Below are 25,690 nucleotides of genomic sequence, written 5' to 3'. Positions count from 1 at the left end.
ATCTGACATCGTCTGTGCTGACCACATACCAAAGTAGAGAAGTACTTAGGGTTGTTTTTTCCTGGGAAACCTAATAGATCTTGTGGTAACTATTAAAATGTGTACTTTGTGGTTTTCCCTATATCCTTCTTCAAGACTGGTCAAATTGTATTCTTATCATAACACTATATCTCTTACATGGTCAAACACAAGGAGGAATTTTTCCTTAAAGGCACAGATTCTTACGCAGTGGGTCCTCACACAAACTCAGCAAAGACATTAGAGTTTCTGAGATTATGTACCAAAATATGAGACAAGGTACATAATAGCATGGCCTGCAATATGAGGTTGCCAGGTTCAAGTCCTAGTACCACCTTTACTTCTGTGTGACCCAGGAAAAGTAGCTGAACCTCTCTGTATTTTCATTTTCTCATGTAGAGAATGTGACTGATTACCTCACTCCTTGAAGGTGATTGTGAAGGTTAAGTGATGAAATGAAAAGTACTTGCACAATGCCTAGTACACAATAAATTCTCAGAAAAGTTGGTTCTCACAATCATATAAACTCTGTTTATTTTTTAATATACCTTTTTGAAAATATATAAAAAGTTTATTGATTTTAGAAAGAGGAGGGGAGAGGTACTATGATTTGTTGTTTCACCTATTTATGCATTTATTAGTTGAATTGAAACTTCAACTTTGGTGTTAGGATGATGCTCTGGCCAGCTGAGCAACCTCGCCAAGGCTATAGTAACTCTTTTTAAAAGGAAAAGGAATGACCGAGACGTCTGCCAAGATGGAGGTGTAGGTAAACCCACTTCACCTCCTTACATAACTACAGAAAAAATTAGTTTACAACTAAACTACAAAAGAAACATCACCCAAATTTGTCAGAAAATCGAGCTGTATGGAATTCTGACACCAAGGATTTAAAGAAGCCAAGTTCATCCAGATGGGTAAGAGGGCCAGAGATACAGAGGCACAGAGAGGTGGTGGAACGGGTGGTCCCACATTCATGTGTAGTAGATAAAATTCACGAAGGGTACCTGGGGAGTGAGCAATCCAAGCCCCAGACCACACCACCCAGCCCAGGGTTCCAGCACCAGGAAGGTAAGTCCCCATAACTTCTGGCTGCAAAAACTAGTGGGGGTAAAAGAAACTGCAAGATTCTCAAGAGACTTCTCTTAAAGGACCCACAAAGGACTTAGGACTCACACAGACCCATCCCCTATGAGATTCAGCACCAGAGCAAAAGCCAGAAGGGCACGAGTGGCACTTGGGGAGAAAGGGAAAAAATGAAGTGACTAGCAAGGGGGTGAGTGCTGGAGAGACAGCTTCCTCCCGGGCAATCTACAGAGGCCAGGCAGCAGCACTGTCCCTTCTCTGAACCCTTCCCCACACAGAGCCACAAAGTGGTTAAACGGGTTGCCCTGCCCTCGTGACTACCTAAGGCTCTGCCCCACACAGTTTTCAGATGCCTTTTCCACAACAGGCCATGCTACTAAGACAGAGAGTCAAAGCAGCTCTACCCAATACACAGAAACAAACCAGGGAGGCTGCCAAAATGAGGAGACAGAGAAATATGGCCCAAATGAAAGAACAGAACAAAACTTCAGGGAAAGAACTGAATGAAATGGAGATAAGAAACTTGTCAGATGCAAAGTTCAAAACACTGTTTTTCAGATGCTCATAGAAATCATTGGGTATAGCAATAGCATAAAAAAGACCCAGGCAGAAATGAAGGTTGCATTAAGTGAAATAAAGAAAAATCCAAAGGGAACCATCAGTGGCAGGGAGGGGATGGAGCCGAAGTTCAAATCAATGATTTAGATCAAAAAGAAGAAAAAAAGCATTCAACCAGAACAGCAAGAAGAAAAGAGTACTTAAAAAAGAAACAACAAGAATAGAGCAAGCAGCCTCTGGGACATCTCTAAACATACCAACATCCGAATCATAGAGGTGCCAGAAGGAGAAGAGGAAGAGCAAGAAATTAAAAACTTATTTGAAAAAATAATAAAAGAAAACTTTCCTAACTGTTGAAATAGGCATATAAGTCCAGGAAGCACAGAGTGTCCCAAACAAGTTGAATCCAAAGAGGACCACACCAGGACACATTATAATTAAAATGTCAAAGTTTAAAGATAAAGAAGAATCTTAAAAGCAGCAAGAGAAAAGACATTAGTTACCTACCAAGGAGTGCCCATAAGACTGGCAGTTGATTTCTCAAAAGACACTTTGCAAGCCAGAAGGGACTGGCAAGAAGTATTCAAAGTTATGAAAAGCAAGGACCTACAACTTAGATTACTCTATCCAGCAAAGCCATCATTTAGAATGGGAGGGAAAATAAAGTGGTTCTCAGACAAGGTAAAGCTAAAGGAGTTCATCATCACCAAGTGATTATTATATGAAATGTTAAAGGGAACCATTTAAGAAAAAGATCAAAATGGTGAACTTTAAAAGGGCAACAAACTCACAACTATCAACAAGTGAATCAACACAAACTAAGCAAACAAGCAAAATAGAAACAGAATCATAGATATGGAGGTCATTTGGAGGGTTATCAGCTGGAATGGGGAAGGAGAATGTGGGAAAAGGTACAGGGATTAAGAAGCACAAGTTGGTAGGCACAAAATAGATTGGGGGGGGGTGAAGAACAGTGTAGAAAGAGGAGAGGCAAAAAAACCTAAGTGCATGACCCGTGGACATGAACTAAGTAAGAGTGCTGGAGGGAATGGGGCACTGGCTGAGGGGATCAAAGGGGGAAAAATCTGGTCAACTATAATAACAAAATCGATAAAATATAGTTTAAAAAAAAGGACTGCCTATTCAATGCCAAACGTATGTTTCAGCAGCATAACAAGACTGTCCTTCTCCTTGCAGTTGACTTGTGATTGGGCACTCTTGATGGGAAGACATTAGGCTCCTCATCTGTTAAAGGGGTGACCCCAGTAAGTTGTAGTGAAGACCAGCTGATGGAACTAGGTAGTGGCAGCCTGCACAATGCCTGGCACATGGCATATACTTAATAAATGTTACCTGCTGTCATCATCCCTCCCTGCTACTCCTGTTATCAGCATTCTATTGATGGTGCATTACTTCCCTAACTCTGTCAATTCTGGTATAAATAAAGGTTATGGCATCCTGAAAATTCCATTGTAGGTTTTCTTTTGTCCTGGTTTCCCCAGAATTTTATGAGAATTAATGCTGTATTATCTTAACAGTCAAGGGACTATTCTCTAATCTACAATCTTGAACTGCAGCATTCTGTTCCCCTAGCACAAAGTAGACAGTATGTAGGTATTTCATTCAAAAATGAATTACTGAATGAGTGATAAGTGAGAGAATGAGTCAAAAATCTGACCCTAAAATGAAGAAAAATTGATACTGCTTTAGTGGAAGAAGCTGCAAACTGGGCTCAGGTTCACAAACCTCTGGGAACATTTCAAGAACATAAACACAGTATTAAAAGAATCCAGTGTCAGTCCTGCCTAAACCTTTCATTGGGTCAATGAAATTAATCTTGCCAAGTATGGAGTGAAAATCACAAAACGGCAGAGCAGTTTGGCTGCGTAATGTTCCGTGTTTGCCTTGTACGTTTGCTGATCAATTTAAGGTATAATATCAGTGGCATGGAAGTTTAATTCATAAGAATAGAAAATTAAAGTAGACTAAAGATAAATACAGAAATGTATTTGGTGTCAAGATTAAAGCTCAATGAAGAATAGTGAAGATGGAGAAGATTATTAAATAAACTTGGAGGGAAGATGGAAAATGTACTTAAATCTCTCATTTTGAAATGAATTGACTTACTTGATTATTTGCAACAGTATCTCACTCAGGAAAATCCAAGACAAATGAAAGCAAAACAGAATTTAATTGAGCTATTATTTTGCAGACTTTGGCTTCGTTTCAGACAGTCTAATCAAATTGTGCTTTGCTCAAATAACTAATGTTAAATGCAGCCTCCCAACAGATGTTTTAAAAGAGTCTAATTGGAAAATCTACATCCTGAATTTAGTCTGTCTCATTGGTAAAAATAGCTACAAATTTATATTTTTGAGGACAACACTCAGTAACAAGCGTTTCCAGAAAAGATAATGTTTTCTTCAAGGATGCCTGGTGCTTGGGTGGAATTATCTTGAGTAGTCATAGGTGGCACTTTGGAAATTAAGTTTCTTGGAAATTCTCCAGCTCTGTGCCATATAGAGCTATACAGAGAAGTCTCCTTTATCACATTACGTCACCCGAGTCCTGTTACAGTCCCTGGATCGTGTCAGGGGCCTGTGTGCTGTAATTTATAATGAGCCCTTGCAAGTCATGCAAGGCACATACTGATTGATGACATTTAAAGGTACTGTCAAGGTGGCTAGGTAATGAAGTTGACCTTCCTCCATCATTTTCTAGGTTTCAAGTTTGTATATATAAAGAAACTTTTTCACCTGCCACATTTGCTTGGAACTTTTCATTAAATCTACAAAAGGAATTTGTCTTAATAGTTAACTCTTTTCTTCCTTTAGACCAGAGGTCAGCAAATGTCTGTACAGGCCAGCAGGTGAATGTTCTTGGTTCTGTGGCCATCTCCAGGGATGCTCGCTCTGCTAGTCTCCTGAAGGCATACATACGTGAGCAGGCTCTGTCTCAATCAGAATCCACGTGGGGACACTGGAATTTGAAATTCCTATCATTTTCACTGAACAGGAAATGTTCTTTTGTTTTTATTCTCATTTAAAATATAAAAACAGGTCTTAGCTCACAGATCATACAAATGTAGGTGAAGACCAGATTTGGCCTATAGTTTGCTGACCTCTGCTTTTGAAGAGTGAGTATGGACCTGCAGGTTGTTCACTGAATAAAGTTGCCTGAACTGGGGGCTAGAGAGAACTGAAATCGAGCTGACCTAGCCTTGTACTCTGGCCTGGGACTGCGGTCGTGTCCTCTTGGAAGAAAAAGCAACTTTTGAATTTGCACAGAGGTGCCACCCAACACCCAGCTCCTTTCTATATTTTGGTCTGACATCTTTCTACACATTAAGGTGGGTGTAATGACAAAAGTAGTGATTTTTTGAGATTCAGAAAACAGACTTAGCTGGCAGGGCCTTAGCTAACCCCCACCTCATACTTGTGTGAAACTGAAGAGAGCGTCTTTTCAAGACAGATGATTTTAATATGCCAGAGTATTTTCATAATAATTTAGTTGGTAACCTGACTTTGTTACATTAAAACACTTTCCTGCCATCTGCCCGAAAAGTTTCCTATAGAGATACAGGGTGGGCAAAAATTGGCTCACAGTCGTCTGTATGGAAGCTAATGCAGTAACTACACCTGTAAGCCTACTTGTGCCCCATGCGATGTAGATGCTTTGTCGATAGTTAGACAGATCTAGGGCGTCCACAGTGGGCGTGGCTCCTCCTTGAGCCCTTCTGCTCGGAGCCCCCGCAGGTTTCCTTCATTGCTCCTGTCCTGAATCCAGGCACATGTGACTTTGGCACAGTGACTTGCCTCTGTAAGCCTCAGCTTCGTACCTACAAAGGGTTGCTCAATGTTTCTCCACCTTGGAAGCACATCAGAATTAACAAAATTTTTATCATCATCAAGGTCTAGGTCTCAAAGCTTTCAAAATCACTGGTAGATTCCTGAACTCCATCTACTTACTGGACAAGAATCTTGGGGTATATGGCCCAAGTGTAGGTGTGTTGAAAAGCCTTCATAAGCGTTTTTTTCTTGACCTTCTATAGCTGAATACCACTTGTCAAGGGGACAGCTATGTTCCTTTCTAATTTGAAAGCTCAGTGTCCCTTTCATTCTGTTTTCCCTCATTTCTTTGTTCTTCAGTCCCTTCTATTGTAGTGGACGTGAACTCTACAACATCTCACCAATGTGAGCAATCCATGATCATCAGAAGATGGTAGGGAATCCCTGGCCAGGAATCTTTTGGCTTTAGGTAACTTGCCCAGGAAGTAGCACCGGACAGGAGGCTGCATGCACTGTGCAAAAGTTAGATAGACCACCCATCCTTCTAACCTTGGAGTCCACTTGAAAAGTCCTGGGAGTGGAGACAAAGAAGAATCGTCTGGTTGGTAACATACCAAAGGTCTATCTGGTGTTTCAAATATGCAGTTTATCTTTTTCTCTATACAATTATGATATTTCTGCTTTGGAATGAACCTACCTATAGACCACATTTTTATCATAGGTACCTATTTTTAAACGAAACTTCCAGGCCAGCCCCAAATTGGAAATATTGCAAGTCTTATGAGATCATGAACTTGATTTCCTATCAGATTCTATTGGATACATTTCAGGTGTTGAAACTGGCCTCAGAGTCACACCTGGTTTTAAGAGCTTGGGTCATCCCTTATTGAGGAACTGGAATGTTACTTGAAATGTAAAGCCTACCCCTGAGCAGTGTGACTTGGTTGGGCGTCGTAGGTCACTTGGTTGGGCAAAAGGTCACTGGTTCGAGTCCCCACCTGGGCGTATGCTTGCATTATGCCCAGGCGGGTGTGATCTCTTGTCAGGGAGCATGATGCCCCAGTGTTTCTCCCTCTCCCACTCTCCCCTTCTCTCTAGCAATAAATAAATAAAATCTTTAAAATGTAGAATTTGTATTTACAGAGAGCGTTTCTCTTCTCGTTGTTTTCTAAACAAATACCTGCCCTGCTCGTTTTACAAAATACAGCAAGTAAAAACTACTCATGCGAAGCCAGAAAGAGAAACTGGGTGTCGTATACCTCCACCTGTATTACCATATCCATGTCTTATTTGACTTTTTTCTATTTTTATAGAAGGCTCTTAACCTTGCTAGTCATGAGGAATTTTTTGGACTACTAATTAATGAAGGCAAAACAGTCTTATAGTAGCATAGCCCATGAGGTCCATATGCATTTGGGGATTTTTTTTTAAGATAACACCAGTTGTATGAGCTCTGAATACCCATCATCTAACAGAAGTAGCCAATCCGACTTTTCTTTTAGTACAATTTACCAATTGGAGTTCTACAAAAAAGATTATATTTTTTGACTTATGAACAGCAGGTCAGACATTTCAAAGGAAATTTAGAGAGCAGTAATTTTTTAAAATATACACAAATGAATTCAAAAATAAATATTTCACTGCCTACACAGCTCTATTTAAAATACTGGCTTTGGAATGTATTCCTGGAGCCTTACCATTCTGTGTGACAGTGTCAGTCCATGCACAATATATTAACGCTTAATTGAAGATAATGTAACTGCAGATCAAAGGCATAAAGAACGGGCTTGCAGAAACCCTGATGTAGATCAGGACTTTGACTAATAGAAGTCTGGACAAAACTGGTTTATAAAAGGATTCTGAGACCAGCTGAGCCCTCATCTGTCTGCCCAGCTGAGGATAACAGCTGGAACTGTTGCCAGGGAGAGTGGAGAAGCTGTGCTCCCCCTCCAGGGTGCAGTTTCCTCTCTTTGCCGCCCCACTCCACTTTGACACCAGCACTTCCCTGCTCTGGCTCCCAACCGGCCCCTGGAGCTGTTGGACTATACAGCTCTTGAGTATCTAGGCTGTCTACAATGACGGGTTAGTTTCCATTGGTGTCAGGATAGCTCTGTGACTTCAGGACCTTGAACTTTTATATAAAGTGATGAACTGGGAACAGGCCATAGAACAGAGGGTAGAGAACACTAGCCTGTGGGCCAAATCCCGCGGCTTGATTTTGTAGACACTACAAGCCATATACATGTTTATGTGATTACAAAATCAGAAGAAGAATATTTCATGAAAAATGGAAATTGTATCAAATGAAGATTTTGGTGTTCACAAATGAAGTACTACTGGAACAGAGCCAACCTCATCTGTTTTGCTGACTGTGGCTGCTTGCAGTAGATTTCAGAAGTTATCTCACAAAACCCTGAATTACTTACTATCTAGCCTTTACAGAAAAAAGTTTGCTGATTTCTGATTTAAAAGTTTGGGTTTGATCGTCAGGACGTCTTTGTGAAGAGAAGCTTGGACATCTAACAATTTACTTGTTTTATAGAGAAAAATAGATGAAAAAGAAAACAGTTTTGTATCTAATATTGGGGAAAAACAAGGCAGGACCTCAAGGGAAACTGATAGAGAATGAAGTCATTGGGAGCCAAGACCACAGCATTCTCATGAGAAGATTCTTGGTCTTTATTGTAATCATCATCATCAAGATTTGTCTGTTTTTTTATCCTTAATATAATTAACTTCATCGAGATCCAGGATTCCTTTGATGTTAAAATTTGGTGGAAAGAGATAGCAATTCCAATGGACTGCAAGGCCTCTGGGAAGTAAATGTGAAGATAGACTAGAGGATTGAGTGACTCATTTACCCATCCATTCATATTAACATTTTTTTGTGTACATGTTGTGTACCAGACCCTACTTAATGCTGGAGTACAGAAGTGAGTGTTTCTTAATCCTTATATCACAGTTGAAACTGCACAGAAGGAATTAATAATGTGAAGTAGGAAGTGCTCTAATTGGTGTGAATATAGAGAACAATGAAAACATAGCACTTGAAATGTGACTAGTGCAAGTGAAGAACTGAACTTTTAAATTGTGTTTGCTTTAAATTAATTTAAATAGCCATGCGGCCAGTGGCTAGCTGCTATTTTGGCCAGTGCAAGTAGAGATAACAGCTGGATGATTATTATAATCATCATCATCAAGATTTGTCTGTTTTTTATCATTAATATAATTAACTTCATCGAGATCCAGGATTCCTTTGATGTTAAAATTTGGTGGAAATGAGATAGCAATTCCGATGGACTGCAAGGAATTGCAGTCCATTGGACTGCAATGGACTGCAATTCCATCATCATAGAAGGTTGTAATCGACAATGCTATTCTAGAATGTTCTTTTGCTTTTATAACATTTTGGTATGTATTTTCTCCTGGTGAAAGATGGAAAGGTGTTTTTTAATGTGGATTCTTCAGACATCTCCAAAATCTGACCCTGACTCCTGCCATTTACGACATGTTCTCCATGCTACTTTTACTGCATTGCAGTCAGGGCAGGACACTACCCAGTAATCTCCAGGACATGTCTGCCTGAAGCTTCAGTTTTCCCTCCAAATAAGAGGAAACCTCGAAGACCTGGAAGTTTCACTGAAGAAAACCAAGCCAGACTTCCTCCTCCACAGTGAACCCAAGACCTGTTGAAAACATGATTATTTTTATTTGTGTAAACTTGAAATGGAAATAAGAACTTCAAAAGAGCATTTGAAAAATATGCTTCTCATTTAAAAAAAAAGCTTAAATCATTTCCTCTGAAAGTTTCTATCGGAGGTTTGCTTTGGTCCCACAGACCAGCCTTCTCTTTTCCTGAGTCTGTGGGGGAGGAACGTGACCTTGAATTTCCACTGATACTACGCTAGTGTCCCAAGGGGCTCTGTGTTCTTCCCTTCTCTCTCTGGGCTGAGACTGGTACACTGCGGCTTCCCGTTAGCTTTGTAAAAGTTACAAAGTTGAACTTCCTTTCTTGTTTCTGAGTCCTTTTCACACTTGTGCTTTTCATACCTGTCCCACCTAAGTGTGAAGTTTATTAATCTTTTTTATAAACACTGATATGATTAATAATCATATTTCTACATAGTTTAATAATAATAACAACATGTTGATAGTTAGGGAAAATCTTGGGGTTGCCTTTAATCTTTAGCTTGAGGAGTTGATGAGAAAATTAAGCTTAGTTCTTAAGACTCTGGAATCAGATAAACCCAGATTCAAAAACCATCATTAACCAGTTCTGTGAACTGGTCTAAGTTGGCTCACGTCTGAACTTCTTATATAAAGTTGAAATGCTTACCACTCAGTTTATATTGAAGGATTAAGTTAAAACATGTATGTGTATAGAATATGACACGTTGTGCTCAAAATTGTATTTACTCTTGCAGCTTTGTCCTCATAATTCACTTTATGATTTTGGTTGTGAACTATCACTTCTGAGATCCCAGGCAGACCTGCACAAAAGAAAAATTGAAATTAGGTAACATGGAGAATTTTCAACAGTGATAGAAGGGTAGAGACTGGTGATTATCAATTTCTTCATGCATTTAGCATGGTCATAACTTAACACCATCATCTTCCATGTGCACCAGATGAATTAAAGATTTACAGCCAATGAAAAACGTACCGATTGCTCTTCATGCCAGTAGGTCCTCTGAACAGGCATCTACTTCTCCTGTGATGTTCGAGGTACTGCACCTGCTGAGAAGAATGGGTGAAGCTTGATCTCCTCCATCCTGAACACCTCCAGGTTCCTCTCTCCACTCTAAGGAGGAATTTGTACAGTTATTTTCTTACCGACTTATAATTACAGATGTGCAAAGGGGATCAGGGAGTACTCTCATTTCCTCATAATATTTGCTTTTCGTGGGTCTTGATGTGTTGGGAAGGAAAGCATGGATTTTAAAGTTGTCTTTTGCTGAGGCCTTCTAGTCAGGCTTACCTTTTGCCCTCTTTGGGACTGAGTCATTTGTTATTCTTCACTGCTCTGTGCCTTTTTCCCCCAGTGTAGTTTTTTTCACACCTGCAGGGCACTGTTCTTTCACTTCTGTATTATCACGTTATTTATTCATTTATGAAAAAAGGGGCAAAATGTTTTCTAATAGCCATCCTGAAAACTTTGATACAAACGGGTCAGTAATGTTTTATAAAAAAACATGGAATTGTCTGGGAATATGTGAGAAAAGGTTTAGGAAATGAAATTCTTTGGAAATAGGAATCTTAAGATTTAAGGTAGAAGAATGAGGGAAGCAAGCAATAAACTCCAGTAGAGACTGCAAACTGATGGTTTGTCTATAGGCTGGATACTCCTGTTTGCACAGTGTTTTAACATTTTGTGGTATTGTTCGCTGCAGAGGTTATAAAATCTGCAATTTTCCCATTAAATATTTTCTCTAACTTACCGTAAAAAAAACAATCAGAAGCTCAAACAACATTCCCACATAGAAGTGGGTATCTGGAGCTCAGAAATGCTGCCCTTTTCCACTTTGCCACGGACTTCAGACAACCTGCTGTACATGTTCCGTTACTTGCCTGGCTGCCGTCAAACCCTCTTCTAAGGGGCCAAAACTTCATTGACAGTCCACCTTAGAATGGGGAGGGCTGCGGGATTCTCTGACAGGCCAGGTAGAGCCCGGGAATTTTAGAATTCTGGATTCTTTGTACTTCTGCATCCTGGCTGTAGATTTGATATCATCTTCAGCTGGCTGCCCGTGTGAAAAGTGGACCTCGGCTCTCTTCATTAACGAGTCTGCACTGGTGACTCCCACATGGCCATGTTTTCCTGCAGGAGGGAAGTTCATACTAGAGAGATGAGGCCGTTTTCCCTCATAAATTCAGATGCTCTTTGGTTAACCCAAAAGTTAATGTCTTAAACGACAGTGTTGAATTGATTGTTTCACACATTTGCTGTGGCTTAGCTGGGTGGATCTGGCTAGAATCTCTGACGAGATGGAAGTTGCTATGTGAGGCGAGGGCTTGAGCTGGGCTTGAGGATTCCTTCCAAGATGGCTCGCTCACATGGCTTTTGGCAGAAGGCCTCAGTTCCTCAAAATGAGGAACTCTCCATGGGTTTGCTTGAGAGTCTCATAACAGGACAGCTGGCTTCCCCCTAATTGATCCAAGTCTTATGTGACCTAACTTTGGAAATCACATACAAGTCCTTCTGCCATATTTATAGCTCACAAAGACCAGCCCTTGACCCAGTGTTGGAGGAGACTACACAAAGAATGAATACCAGATGGTGGGAATCCTTGGGGCTGTCTCAGAGGCTGGCTTCCACCAGTACCAACCTTCTCATTAGGCCTATTTAGTCACTGCATGAGTGAGCCGGTGTAATGCGTGTACTGTCACAGCCCTCAGCTGTGTTGGACAGAGAAAAGGTTAAAGGCAAACATGTCACCTGATCCCTGGGCACTGGTGAGTGTTGGTTCAAGGTCATTGGCCAGAATATTGTCCACTTCACTGAAAGATTTTCCTGTGAGCCCTGACTGGTGTGGCTCAGCTGGTTGGAGAATCATCCCATAACCAAAGGGCTGCAGGTTTGTCCCCAGCCCAGGTGCAGGTGCATGCGGCCCCTGATCTGGACACGTACCATCTCCCATCTACATGTGGAAGCAACCAATCAGTGCTGTTCTCTTGCATCGATGTTTCCTGCTCTCTCTCTCTCTCTCTCTCACCCTCGCTCTCTAAAAGCAATGGAAAAAAAAGTCCTCTAGTGAGAACTTAAAAAAAAAAGACTTTCCTATGACTAATGAGAAAAGACAGATTGACAAAAAATGAAACAAATATTTGAGGAATTAGATTCTCAAACTCTCCAGATTTTCTTTAGCCTTGAAATTTGCCCGCTTGAACATTGAGAGATTCCATATTCTCAAATCTGTGAGACCTTAGAAAATAATTACAAAGTGATTGCAAGGCAAAATAAGTAGCTCAGTATTTCTATTGAACTGCCAGTCCAGCGTCTGAGGATCTTTGACAGTGTTGGCACGGCTGTGTCTATGCCACAGCAGGTCAGCAGTCAGTCAAAGGTTGGGAAGAATATGAGGTTCCCTGTTCAACATCTGACAAATTACTCAGTGGCTGCATTAGCCTAGACACTCCACCAAAGGCCTAAGTTCCCTTAACTCAAGGAGTTTATTTTCTTATGGGGCATTAAAACCAAAACTGTAAGCAAAAAGAAAGTAATCAGTCATGTGATGATGGGGTTAGTAAAAAGACAACGCTAGTTAATATACAGACAGTGGTGATGAGATTCCCATGTTAGATTGGCTGGCTGAGAAGACAATTTTGAGGAAGTGACCTGTGAGCAGAAACCTTGACTAAGTAAGGGATTGAGTATGGAAAGGGGGAGAATATTTCAGATTGAGGGAACAGCAGGTAGAAAACCCCCAGACAGAAACTAACTTGGTTGCGCTTCCACCGTTTGTGGAGGCTCTGTCTGCTTCCAGCACCAAGGTTCTCACTGCTGCAGGGCTTCAGGTTTGATATTGGCTTTGCCTCTTGACCACAGTCTTGTAGTCCCTGCTTAGCCTTCTTCTCGAAAGAAATGCTAAACCGGATTCACATGGGAAGCACATTATGCTGTGGTGATTCTATTTGTATTTCCCCCTTTTCTCCCCAGAGATTTTTACAAAACGTGTATGCAAACAGATATTTTTGTTTGTTTCACTTGAGTTGCTTTTGCATAATGTAACAAGCCCCTGATTTCGTATGTACAGTAATTCATAGAAAGTGATAGTCATCTTGCTTAAACACCTAAATTAACTTGCTAAATATAGTACCTTCATAGACCCATATAAGGTACCATTAAAAAAAGAAAAAATAAAGGTCAAAGTTTCCCCACCCACGAATTTGGTTATTAAAAAAAAACAGCAAAGCAGGGGTTTTCTGAACTTGAATCAGTAAAATTTTAATTTAAATAGTATCCTGTTTTGACAAAGTGCTAAACCACAGAAGTCTCAGAAAGAGACTATTAAGCTTTTGTCAATACCATTAGCATTTCTCAGTAGGAAACTTTGGATGGCTTTTGTTGTCATTTTGTGATAGACTGACAGGGAATGTGTGCTCTTATTTGTTGCTTCCAGGAAATGGTCAGAATAGTTCTGGGGAGGCCCAGTCTTGTTTACCTGAACTTTAATGTGTTGCATAACCCTTTGCCAGACAAAACCTGTATTGTTTTGTTGCACTTAATCAACGTGAGATTTCTGACTTTGCTAAGCTCCTTTGGAGAATGAGACACAGAATGAGTTCACACAGGTCTATTCCCGGGGCCCACCCAACAAAAATCGAGCCTGCAGCCCTTTTCGACCTTGCTCTTATGCTATGCGGGACCTATACATAAGTTTTTGCATGGCCTGGACTCACCAGAAGAAATCCCAGGTCCTGCAAGAGCTCACTGTTGGAATTCATTCCTGGCCTCTTTCATCTTAGTTTGTAGCATGTTGAACAGTAAGTTGCATTTTACTGTAAAGGTGACTGCATTTTCCTTATGGGGCCTTTAGGGTACACAGCCGTTAGTTTCTATCTGTGAACACACATGTAGCCTATGTTTGCGTAGGGTGTCTGGCGCTTCCCAAGTCATTATTTTTTCCTGAATGTTTATGCTTCGTGGCTGTGCATAGATAGATTCTATGCCCTACTGCCGGGCCCAGAGGTAGCCTGCAATTCCCGCAGAACGTGTTACAGCTGAGAGTAGGATGCAGAGCTGGCAAGTGATGCGGGAATTAAATAGCTTCTAACTGTACATAACTCAGCTTCCTGCTTTGCTCTGCAGCAGAAGTTTGCAGCCCAGGGTCACCTTAAATGTTGCTCGTGCTTTGGAAGAGACGCACATTCTTGGATGGTACCTGGCCAGACAGAACTCAGAATTTCAATCCCTCCCTTCACTGACTTGGAGTGATTGGAGATGGCTTCTCCAGCCTGGGATTGCAACCTTTATCTCTCAGTCAGCCAGAGATGCTGTTGATTAGAAAAGGCAACTATTCAAGATTCTCCAATAATAAAATTAGCATGGCATTTGTTAAATAGTACCCCCACACACACTTTTATCTCAATAAATTGCATAATAATGACATTGGTATATAGCATTGTCACATAAGGGACAATTAAAAGATTGTTGTTTAGGCAAGGCTCACAGACCTCTAATGTGAAATTAATAATACCGGCTGGGCAAACCAGTACTGCGGAGCACAGTCAGAGAGGGCAGAGTTCTCCTTTTGTCCCCTGACCAAGGACAAAAGATGGAAAAGGCCAACTGTCAACGTGAGACACTACATTCAAGTGTCAAAGAAAGGTACAATTATGAAAGATTTCACTTTGATATGTTTAGCTCAAATTTTAGAATTGTTGGCCATGTAGTCCAAAGAATCAGTACAGTCTTTGGAGACACAGGTAACTGTGTCTGAAACCTGACCTGACCTTGGGCAAGATATTTGACCGTTTCACTTTTAATAGGGTGTCTATAAATTGGCTTTAAATGATACCCACCCCACAAGGTTAAAGTAAGGACCAAATGAAAACTGGAACATGAAACATCTAACCATGCCCTGACCAGATGGCTCAGCTGGTTGGAACGTTGTCCCATGCACCAAAAAGGTTGCAGGTTCAATTCTTGGTCAGGGCATGTACCTAGGTTGCCGGTTCAATTGCTAGTCGGGGCACATATGGGAGGCAACTGAACGATGTTTCTCTCTCACATCAATGTTTCTCTCTCTCTCTCTCTTCTCCTTCCTCTCTGTCTAAAAATTAATGAACATAGCCTCAGGTGAGGATTACACAAAAAAAAGAAGAAGCAGCAGCCATTCGGCCAGAGACACCAAATGTGACACACACTTAACAAAAGATGTTAATAATGTTATGCGAACGTGATGGAATTGTTCGTGATGACTTTAAAACACCAAGTTAATATTCTTATTAGTAAACATCTTAAGCCATAAGATGTCACTAATCTTTGGCTAAAATTTCATAACAGGAGAATAAATGAAATTTTGGAATGCTGAATACTAATGAAATGAAAAGGCAAAAGGGGAGAAAACAGTAGCTCCATGCTGTTGGTGAGCTGGATAGAAAACACAAGGACATAGAAATGAGTGCATTTTTACAAGATCATTAACATAATAAGTACAGAAGTCACTAATGAGAACAGCTATTTTATGTCCAAATCTATATAGTTAAACAATAATTAACTTTTAAAGTTGTTTTATAAATAAGGATTCAAAGTTTTTTAAAAAATTAGCATTATTTAAGGGGTGTTTAATCTGTTAGAACAGCTTGATCTTAGTAAGTGATTTCAGTCAACATAGCTTGCACAATGGACATTGTGAAGTGGGCCACCAGATGACAGAATGTACTTCCTTAGAATGTATGGATTATAATAAAATAGTTGCTAACAGATACTATTTTTTGTCAGGCTTTGTGAAATTATGATTGTCACAATTTGGCAAATTGGCCCAGGAAAAAAAGTGAAACTTCAATATCAAACTCAGGAAAAGGGGAGAAACAGACTGAAGAATGAGCAGCCAGTGCAGGGTTTGTGGAAATGGACACTAAAAGAATTTTGAGTGAAAATCCATTGGACCAAGAAGTCTTAATCAACTTTCATTGTGAGACCTTGGGGGGATTATTCTATCTTTTTTTAGATGGTGAAAATGTGTTAAAGAAATCCCCTGGGCTTGTGAAAAACAACTTGTAAATTTGGGTGATCAAAAGAAAAATGCATACATTTTGAGTTGAAACCTAGTGCTTGGTATGTGGCTGGGACAGGTCATGGATAATCGGGGTCGACTTGGGGAATCCCTCCCAAAATGATGTTACATGAGGATTGACGACCATCATGTGCTTTGTAATTGGTGCTTCTGTCTTGCTCTGCTTTTCCAGGTTGATTGGCTGTATTAATATAACTACTTCCTAATCTCCTTGTGGGAAGAAGTACCTGTATTAGTCAGAACCTTTCCACATGCAAATGTCAAAACCTAACTGAGCCTGGTTAATGATGGGGGGCATGGTGGGGGAAGTCTGTTGTCTCACGGAACTTCAAAGTTCAAGGGTTAGTCTGGCCTCAGACACAGCTGGGACCAAAAATTGGCCTGGCTCAGTTTTTTGTTCTGCATTTCTTTGTGTTGGCTTCATTCTCTGTCAAGTTCTCCTTTTGCTGAGGCAAGATGGCCTCAGAGAGGCCCGGATTCATATATTTATAGCTGGATAACCCATGCTGAAAAGAGAACATCTCTTACCCATAGTTCCAACAAGACTCTGAATTGGCTGAATGATTTAAAGCATCTATGCCTGAACCAAATCACTATGGAAAGAGGAATGGGAATATGCTGATTGGCTTGGACTGACCCATTTTGCCCCTCCTAACTCTCCTGGATAGACTAAGTTGGGTCTGTTAAAATCACATAGATCCAGAATAAATGTGGGGTAAATTGTTGTACTTCAGTTTTCTTTTCAGCCGTCTAGGCATTTTACCCCTCATCATCTTAAAGAGGGTCAGACATACCATATTGTTAGTTTTAGCCAGTCAACAAGTTTAGTGGAAAAATCATCTCTCTGAGCTGGTGGTACTTGGCATTCAATCCCAAACCTTGTAAAGCTTGGGAGACAAGTGTAAATAAACTTCTAAGGACTAATTTTGCTCATCAGAAACCAAACACAGTTGGCCTAGAATATTCCTGCAAGTCCTTTACTGCTGGAAAAATTATAATTCATCTTTGTAGTGATTTCCATATTATGCTTCTTCCATAGACTGGTATGTTCTTCTCTGATATAATTTTCTACAGTGGTGGAAATGTTCTATGTCTTTGCTATCCCATATGGTAGGTTCTAGCCACACTGGCTATGGGATACACAAAATGTGGCTAGTATGACTGAGAATCTGAATTTTTAACTTTACTTTATTGTAATGAATTTAAACTTAAATACCTGCATGTTACTAGTGTCGACACTATTGGATGGCTCAGCTCTAGATCAATGGCCAAAGACGTTACATGGATTTTAGGTGAGTGACGGTAGAAGATGACTCAATTCTTGGTGTCTCTGGGCCTTTAGTAGGTTAATAATTGAGTGCATTTCTCATTCATAATTTGTAGTTAAAGTCAAAAGCACTATTGATTCCAACAAATACAGAAGGACTGTTGTCTTCCTCCACATCTCCCAACCGAAAACAAAGTGTTGTGTTGCAGGTTGATTGTTGTAGTGTTTCTGGTTCCTCATTTACCTGCCTTTCAGGTGGTATGAGGCAGTAGAAAGAACGGTTAATTAGGAGTCAGAAGTTTGGGGTTCTGGTGTTGGTTCTGCCAGTAACTGCTTAAATGTGTGACCTTTGGCTAGTCCTTTTTCCTTCCTGGGCATGAGTTTTCTTATCTGGAAAATGGGGGGGTGGGATTAAAATGATCTCTGCATCTATTCCAGATCAAAGTTCCTGTGATGATTCCCTGTGTTTTTCTTCATTCTCATGGCCAGGGTAGTGGCTGAGAGTTTCTCTTTGTGTGGTCACTGAGTGTGAGTGAGTGTGATTGAAAGAACTGGGCAGATACATTGGACCCTTCTGTGTATGAATATGGAGGGTTTTCAAATTCCCATTGGATCTGAAAGAAACCTGTAGAAAGTAAAGTTCTACATTATTGCTTAGAGTTCTAATCCAAGATAAATCTAGGAAAAAGTGAGTAACAGGTCGCATTAGACAATGCATACTTGACTAAAAAGTTAGTTTAGTACAGAAATGGCCTTATTAGGCTACTTCCAGAGTTGAAAGTAGAGGTAAAGGTTTGGGACACAGTATAGGCAAGATGGGCCAAAGTGGAGAATACTGAGTGAAGGACAAAGAGGAAGGGCTGTTAGCCTGAGTGAGCTTGAGAAATTAGTTAATCGCGTAAAACCATAACTACTACTGCTTCGTAAGCCTCAAGAAGGAAATCAGAGAAGACAAACCTTTCTTTGGTACCCAGGGATATCAGGCTTAAGGAAGGATGTTTGAAGTGTGTCTTCATCTGTACAAGGTTGGATTTTGAAAGAGATGAATCACAGATAAAGAGAAAGAGGAAGGAAAAAACCCTGGCCAGATTTGCAGGAGCAGGTAGGAGGATTTGCAGTGTTCTGAAGGACAGGGTGGTGGGATGTGTTGAGCCAGTACAGAGTGAGAGAAGCATCCGCTGAGGCTGAAAGAACCAAGATGTTTATTTGGTGATTTAATTTTGATGTTCAGTAATGACATGTGCTAATTGTGTTATCCTGTGATAAGGCATCAGAGTTAAAGCATGTACTAACGTGGTCATGCTAGTGAATTCTCACTGTAAATGAAATCTCCTATACTTTGTCTCCACAGCATCGTGTAGACATGGTTGCATCTTGTGGCTTTATTTTTATTTTTTAACTGGCTATCTTTATGTATGGGAACAGTCATCTCTGAAGATTCATTTTAATTTCAAAAAACTTGTAAAGGTGTTAATTGCATTTTTCTAAACTCTTATATAATTATTTAAAATTATTCTACCAGCACCATAAATCAGAACTTTTCCCAATATATCGCTGAGGAACATTTGTGACCTGTTTAGACAATTTTGATTTATAGGTTTAGGAAAAAAGAATATAGAAACCTTGCCAGGTTTTAATTTGGAAATTTCTTGAGCCATGTCTGTTTCTGCAGAGAGGAGAAAAGAAAGCTGGTAGGAGAGGTGATTGGGTAGTTGATAGGGGAGGTGTGTCCCACACCAGTGGGATATAAGGAAGAGAGGCATAAAACTGGATTTGGGGGTCCCGCTCTGCAATGTGTAATTAGTACATCTTTCACACGTCATTTAACCTTTCGAGGCACTATTTTTATTTTTATTTATTTTTAAAAAGATTTTATTTATTTATCTTTAGAGGGAAAGGGAAGGAGAGAAGGAGAGAAACATCAATGTGTGGTTGCCTCTTGTGAGTCCCCTGCTGGGAACTGGCCTGCAACCCAGGCATGTGCCCTGACTGGGAATCAAACCGCGATCGTATGGTTTGCAGGCCCGCAATCAATTCACTGAGCTACGCCGGCCAGGGCGTTGAGGCACTATTTTTAAATGCTGGTACCAGGTTACAGGATCCTAAGTCTGAGTTATTTAACTTCAGTTTCCCCACCTATAAAATGTACACTGATCTCTTCACTGGTTTATGGCATGGATCAAGTAAGTTTGTTCATTCATGCATTGAGAAACAGTTGTTTCTGAAGCACCATATTAGGTGCAAGTGAGAGTAGCAGGGGGAACCCACACTGAGGCTGTGGCCAGCCCTCCTGGTACTTTCAGTGTGGCATGGGTGGTCCCGGGCATGAAGCCAGCCGTGGCCATTGTCAGATGATTACGGTATACTCCAGGTAGGTGTCGTGCAGCATCGGAACACACAGAGTTGGAAACCCATCATGGTACATCTAAGATGATGGGATGTGAGGAATTGAGAGGTGACAAAAAGATGAAGAATCAAACAATCTTTGTAAAAACACTGCAGCAGGCTAAAATTCTGGATCAAAATGAAGAAGATATTAAATAAGAATGAAAGCAAGGCCCAGACCACTGCACATGTGCGGAGTAGAGCGCTCCAACAGTAGCTGGTATGACAGTTAGGGTGTGACTGTGAAATCTATAGAAGCCATTGTGGCCTGGCAGGGACACTGGCGTGGAAGACCCTCACTGCAATAATAGGAGAGAGGAAATGGGGCCCTGCCTTGATCTCTGGACTGGACATTTGTCACCAGCATTGTCGTGCTCATTTCTGGATGCTGTATTTGAAGGGGACTATAGTGAAGACCAGAGTGAAAGGCCTTATAGGTATATCACATATCAAATCCTGGCTACATGCTTGAAAACAAACAAACAATTCAGTGCTTTAAGGGGAAAGGATAACACCAAGACTGTGAGGCTACGGTAAGAAGGGTCAGAGTCACTTTGGCACACAGTTGCACAGCATCAGCTTTTAGGATTAATTTGGTCCCTAAGTCTGTAATTCCCAGACTCCAGGTAACAAAAAGAGAGAAGTATAAAAGTCACACCAGCTCTAAGTCTTCTGATTCTGAAGAAAAGGATTAAAGTTGCTGCTGTGACTCTTCACAGGACCCATCGAAGTATGTGGACTGTGGCCTTCCCATATTTTCCCTCTAATCTCTCTTTCTTACTTGCACTGGGCAAGAGGCTCCACAGGCAGAACTATAGGGAATGCAGATTCCTTGAGCAATGAAAAGCTAGATGCAGGGTGTTCGGGTGTGGACAGCAGCTCTGGAAACTGCTTTCCTGCCTTTCCAGTCTTATCTCTATCAGGGATTCTTTTCAGGGGACAAAATTAGCAAGACAAATGGAAGATACACACCTTTTTTAAAAAATCTGGATAGCCGTGGACCTTTAGTAGATACCGTTGTATTGGACTTAGTGACTTGAGTTCACACACAGTTATAAAATCTAAATTGACTCACAGTTGTAGTCAATTTGTTTTCGTTGTTTTTTGTCAAAGAATCTGATCATTGATTGCTGTATACAAATGCATTTTTTTGCATATGAGGTCACAAACAAGATCTTAGTCCCTAACTGACAATATAGACATGCTTTTCTTACCCTGCATATATGCCTGTTACCTATAGAGATGCTGCAGTTTACCATGGACTTGCGTGTGTTTCCATTTGCACTCTGCTGTGTACTAGAAGTTGAGAGAGAAGAAAGAGTACAGAATTCACTTCCTGGAGCTTAGGGTTTGGAGAAAATATGTTCTTGGACAAATCAAATTGGAAGGAAGCAAGGAAGAAGAAGAGGAGAAATGGAGCTTGGGGGGAGGGGAGAGGAAGGAGAAGTGAAGGAAAGAGAAAGAAAGAGAGAAAAAACCCAAGGCAGAAAGAAAGGAGCATGGAGTCAAAGATTAAATATTTAATCTGACACCCCACCAGTGGGGTGTCAGATTAAATATTTAATCTTTGACTCCATGCTCCTTAACATTATGCTAGTGGTTTCCAAACCTCTGGTTGTATGTTATTAGGCTCACCCTCCAAAAAATTGCAGAGACACATCACACATTCACTCAGTCCAAAACCTTGGGTCAGAAATATCAAAATCCTAGGTTTAAGAGCATGTCAGGACATAAACAAACAACATCAAAGTCTGCAGACTTGGGGGAAAAGTGTGTGAGTGTCTGATCTAGCTGAGGTCAAGGCTAAGAGAGATAGTTAAGTGCTGGACACAATATGGATCAAAAACAGAGAGAAACAAATGCGTCTGTATACTTCCCTCCCCCCTAGAAAGTAGGGGGAAAGGAAGAGATGAATACATATTTGAGATAGGAAATTAGGGAAAAGAAGAAAAACTTTTTCATCTCAAAGAAAAGGTGGTATAGCATCCGTTGTAATTGCCCAGCCTTTTTAAATCCTTTATAGCCCCCAGTGTTATGGCTCATATTAATTCCCACATGAAAGTTTCCACACCATGTTCACCCTACCTAAAAGGTGTATCTCTGCCCTCCTGGCCCCACTACCAGGCTGAGCACAGTCCCTAAATATTCAACATAATCCTTGTCTTGTTTTAGAAGTCCTCTTGCCCAGTTAGGCCAAGGAAGGAGCCCCTTTTCTCTGCTCCCTCCAGAGCATGTCTCTCTCTTTTCTAATTCAGGAAATGATCAGGCGCCTGCTGGTTCCATGCCCCATGCTTTGTGAGCACGAGGAGAATCTCATTTCTTACACTGAGTAGTGTGAAGGTTGAAAACTTTGAAAAGAATCTTAAAATCAGTTCATTGGGTCATTAAACATGGCCTGCTTGAGTGCACGCAGAGCCGTCTCTGAAGCCATGGTAGCTGGGACCACACCAAAGGCTTTCCTTCCCAGAGACAAGAGCAGCAAAATATCGTAGAAACTCAGGCCAGAGGTTTCATAAATTAGGTCTCATGTTGGCCACCTTCCATGTTCTTGGCACTCAGAGAAGACCACCCCCGTCCCAGATTATCCCAGTGTATTTTTGAGAACAACTTCCATAAACATCAGACTCCTTCACATGCCCAAGTGATGAAAGGCCAAGAACAGTGACACACCTTCTGACTTGGACATAACAGTGGGGCTGCCTCATTTGCCTGAATTTAACAACAACCCCACCAAATATCTTCTTCCACTGTGGAGATTCACTGGATGAAAAGCAGCTGTTTAGTTTCATTTTGAAGTTAGGGTCCATACTCCTTTTTAAATCACAAAAACAAGAATCTCAGAGAGTCAGTAAACATTTTGCCCTCAGGAAATTCACTATAACAAAAAGACAAGATTGGAGAAAAAGTGGTGGGCGCCAAAAAGTACTTTCCCATAACATTAGGAAAGTACTTACAGTATACCAGGCACTGACCCAGGTAAATTTCATTTAATCTGTGTAACAACTCTTGATAAGAATTACTAGGATTAATTCCTTCTGTTGATGAGGAAACTGAGCACACTGGGACTGATAATTTACCAAAAGTACAGTCAGAAGACAGTGCAGCCAAAATTAGAACCCACGGCAGTCTCTCTCCACAGGTACCACACTAAATTGTCTTGGTGCCTTTAATGATACAGGACAAAATAAGTCCCACCACTCCGATGTTTCATCTTTACATCTAAGTATGTTTATTGCCAGGAGAGCTGGGGTACCATCCAGGGCAGAACTCCTGGGCCACTGCTTGGTGCTCAGTAACATGTTGGAAGGAGATGAAGAGAGAAGTCTGTCTGCCTGTCTGTCTGTCCGTGTTTTTCTCTCTTCTCAGAGATGGAGATGAGAGTGCAAGAAACTCCTTGATCAAGAAGAAGGAACTCCAGAGGACCCATGAGCACTTGTTTCCCACCCCCCCCAACCCTACCAGCCTGGTTGTGGGTGCTCATAGATGCACAAGCAATGTCATATCCATACACTCACCGAGGGTTTTCACTGTGGATTCTTGGGAGAGTCAGAGAATATGAGAATTTTACCTTTGCATTATCTTGGGTTTCTTGCCAATGACTCAGTGACTCTTGGTTACATCTGTTTTCCAAGGGAGTAAAACTGGACCAGCTACTTTGTTCTTCTTCCAGGCTCAGTTCTAGCCCCAGCCTGGTCCCCAGCTTGGCATGTAGGACAAAAACCTTGTTTGGGAGTCATTCAAGTCCAAGTTCTCCCCTTACTAGCTGTGCACTAGTAAAGAATTAGTTTTAACGTTGAGCCTCAGTCTCTTCGTCCATTACGTAGAATAATCATGCCTTCTTTCTGCAGTTGTTTTAAGGTTTAATAGATATTGTGGAAAGTGCGAAACCCATCATGAGCACACAATAAATATGTCGTATATTTCTCAGCCATCCTCTTCCCAGGACTGGCTTAGCTATTATCTTCAAGTCACCTAAGTCTGTAATCAGTAATGAAGAGGCTCCCGCATGTAGAGGACTGAGATCTGGAGGAGAGAATCGCATCCCTGCTCTTACTAACCAGCCAAGTAACCTCAGACGAGTCCCCAGACAACCACAAACATAGGACACTTTGCTGGGCTGGATACTTGTGGACCAGGTGTTTGCCATTCATTAGTAGACCAGTTATTCACACCAGTGCTTTCGAATCAGGGAAAAGCCACACCCATCAAAATACAATGAAAGAAATATCTACGAGACAGATAATTGTTCCCGCTTTATAGATGAGAGGAGACAAACAAAATGAACGTCTGTGACTCACCTACTTCACTGGTCAGTAGCAAAGACTGAATCAAACCCACATCTCTCACGCCCCCAAGTCCACATGCAATGGCTATAATAGAGTTCCTGTTCTGTGAGTTATCATGGGAATGATGAGATAGTGCATGGGTGGCTCTGCAACTTCAGAAATCTGGCCAGAGGTGAGGGGATTGACTCCTGCTGTTGTTAATGGTGTGCGTGTGCCAAGCCTCGAGGGAGTCGGAAGCAGCATGAAGGAGGGAGAAGGGAGTGGTGGGTCGAACAAGTTAGTGGTGCCGTGGGATGGTGAAGCGATGGAAGGGTGTCAGAGAACAGCTAACCAAAGGGCTCTCTAATTTCAAAGGGCTGGCCTGTTGGATTGCGACATTACATAGTTGTGTCCTTACCCGTCTCAAAAATTGGACATCCCTGAATGTAATTAAGATCAATTAGACATGCCTCCTATTGTTCACACACAATGCCTTAGTTGTGTGAAAAGAGGGAAGTTTTGACCTGAAAGCTCCAGGCTTCATCTACTGCTTTTCCTCATGAGGCATGAAAGGCCATTTAAAGTGACAAAAATAAACAATTGTCCTGCAAGCTGGACTGTGTACTTTTCTGTATTCATTTTCTTCAGACAACAGTTATTGGATCTCAAAAGGAGTCTATGTGCTTCCTTTCCAATTTTCCTTGAAACCCGGCCTAAACATTGCCTATGGCTTCAACCTCAAGTGGCAATGCCACAGCCAACCAGGGGCCACCTGATGTGTAAACGCCTCACTTTCCTGTCTCCTTTCCAAAATGAAACAGATAGAGCAGGGCAATGGCTGAGAGGTGGGGCCAGAAATCAAAATCATTTTGGTGGGAGCAGGCATGGTGGAGAGAAGAACTTGGGTAGTTACAGAAAAGAGAAAAAAATCACAAGGAGAAAGAACATACATGACCTTTGAAGTCGGGTAGTTTCAGAGGCCTCATCTGAGGCTGTAACTCAGTGCAGCAGACTTAAGCATGGTGTGTGACTTTCTCTTGGGCCACAAGTTGTTGATGTTTCACAGTCTGTCACCTCGAAAGGATCAAAATTAGGGCTTTTGAGATGTTTTTTCCAAAAAGTACTTTTTTCCGTTCTCTGTTCCCTGATTTACCATTGATGTGATCAGAGTGTCCAAGATCCTGGAGCTCTACAGTTGTATTTATATGTGTATTTTTAACCACATTCCTGGTAGTTTTATAAAGGACCTTAATTGAAAGCAAGAAAATACCTAGAGGTTAGTCCTCTGCTCTTGTGAAATGTGCACCTGGTACATAATAAGATGCCAATAATGATAATTGTTGTCATTACTATTGTTGTTGTTCAAGAACCCGTAGAGTATTTCATTCATGTTTCTCTTTGTTTAGATGAAGTGTGTAGGCTCAGAGAGGGGAAGTGACTTGGCTGCAGTCACAGTGAAGAATGACAGAATCATTTAACTCGATGTCATATCTAGCACTCCCGTTCATCTCAGGGTTAAACAGACACTGCTGGAGGCCACTTTGGACTAGAAAAGCTCAGAATATACCTCTAGATTTGTTTTTT

At 41.1% G+C, this 25,690-nt stretch overlaps 1 protein-coding gene and 1 long non-coding RNA gene across 20 annotated transcripts in view; one reads left to right on the top strand and one right to left on the bottom strand.

Moving 5' to 3' along the window:
* Positions 1-25,690, top strand: part of FOXP1 (forkhead box P1) — a 623,669-nt gene that overhangs the window by 485,716 nt on the left and 112,263 nt on the right. The window lies entirely within an intron of this gene.
* On the bottom strand, positions 9,845-10,311 carry LOC118983442 (uncharacterized). Its single transcript, XR_005065726.1, has 2 exons — positions 10,114-10,311; positions 9,845-9,940 (listed from the first exon to the last, which is right to left on the bottom strand). It is a non-coding gene; the product is annotated as an uncharacterized LOC118983442 (long non-coding RNA).

This window comes from Sturnira hondurensis, unplaced genomic scaffold (genome assembly GCF_014824575.4).
Source record: "Sturnira hondurensis isolate 20B ecotype Veracruz unplaced genomic scaffold, ASM1482457v3 Scaffold0002840, whole genome shotgun sequence".
In the NCBI taxonomy this organism is placed as follows: domain Eukaryota; kingdom Metazoa; phylum Chordata; class Mammalia; order Chiroptera; family Phyllostomidae; genus Sturnira; species Sturnira hondurensis.
The sequence above is the reverse complement of the archived record's forward strand: the minus strand, read 5'-3'. Positions and strand labels throughout refer to the sequence as shown.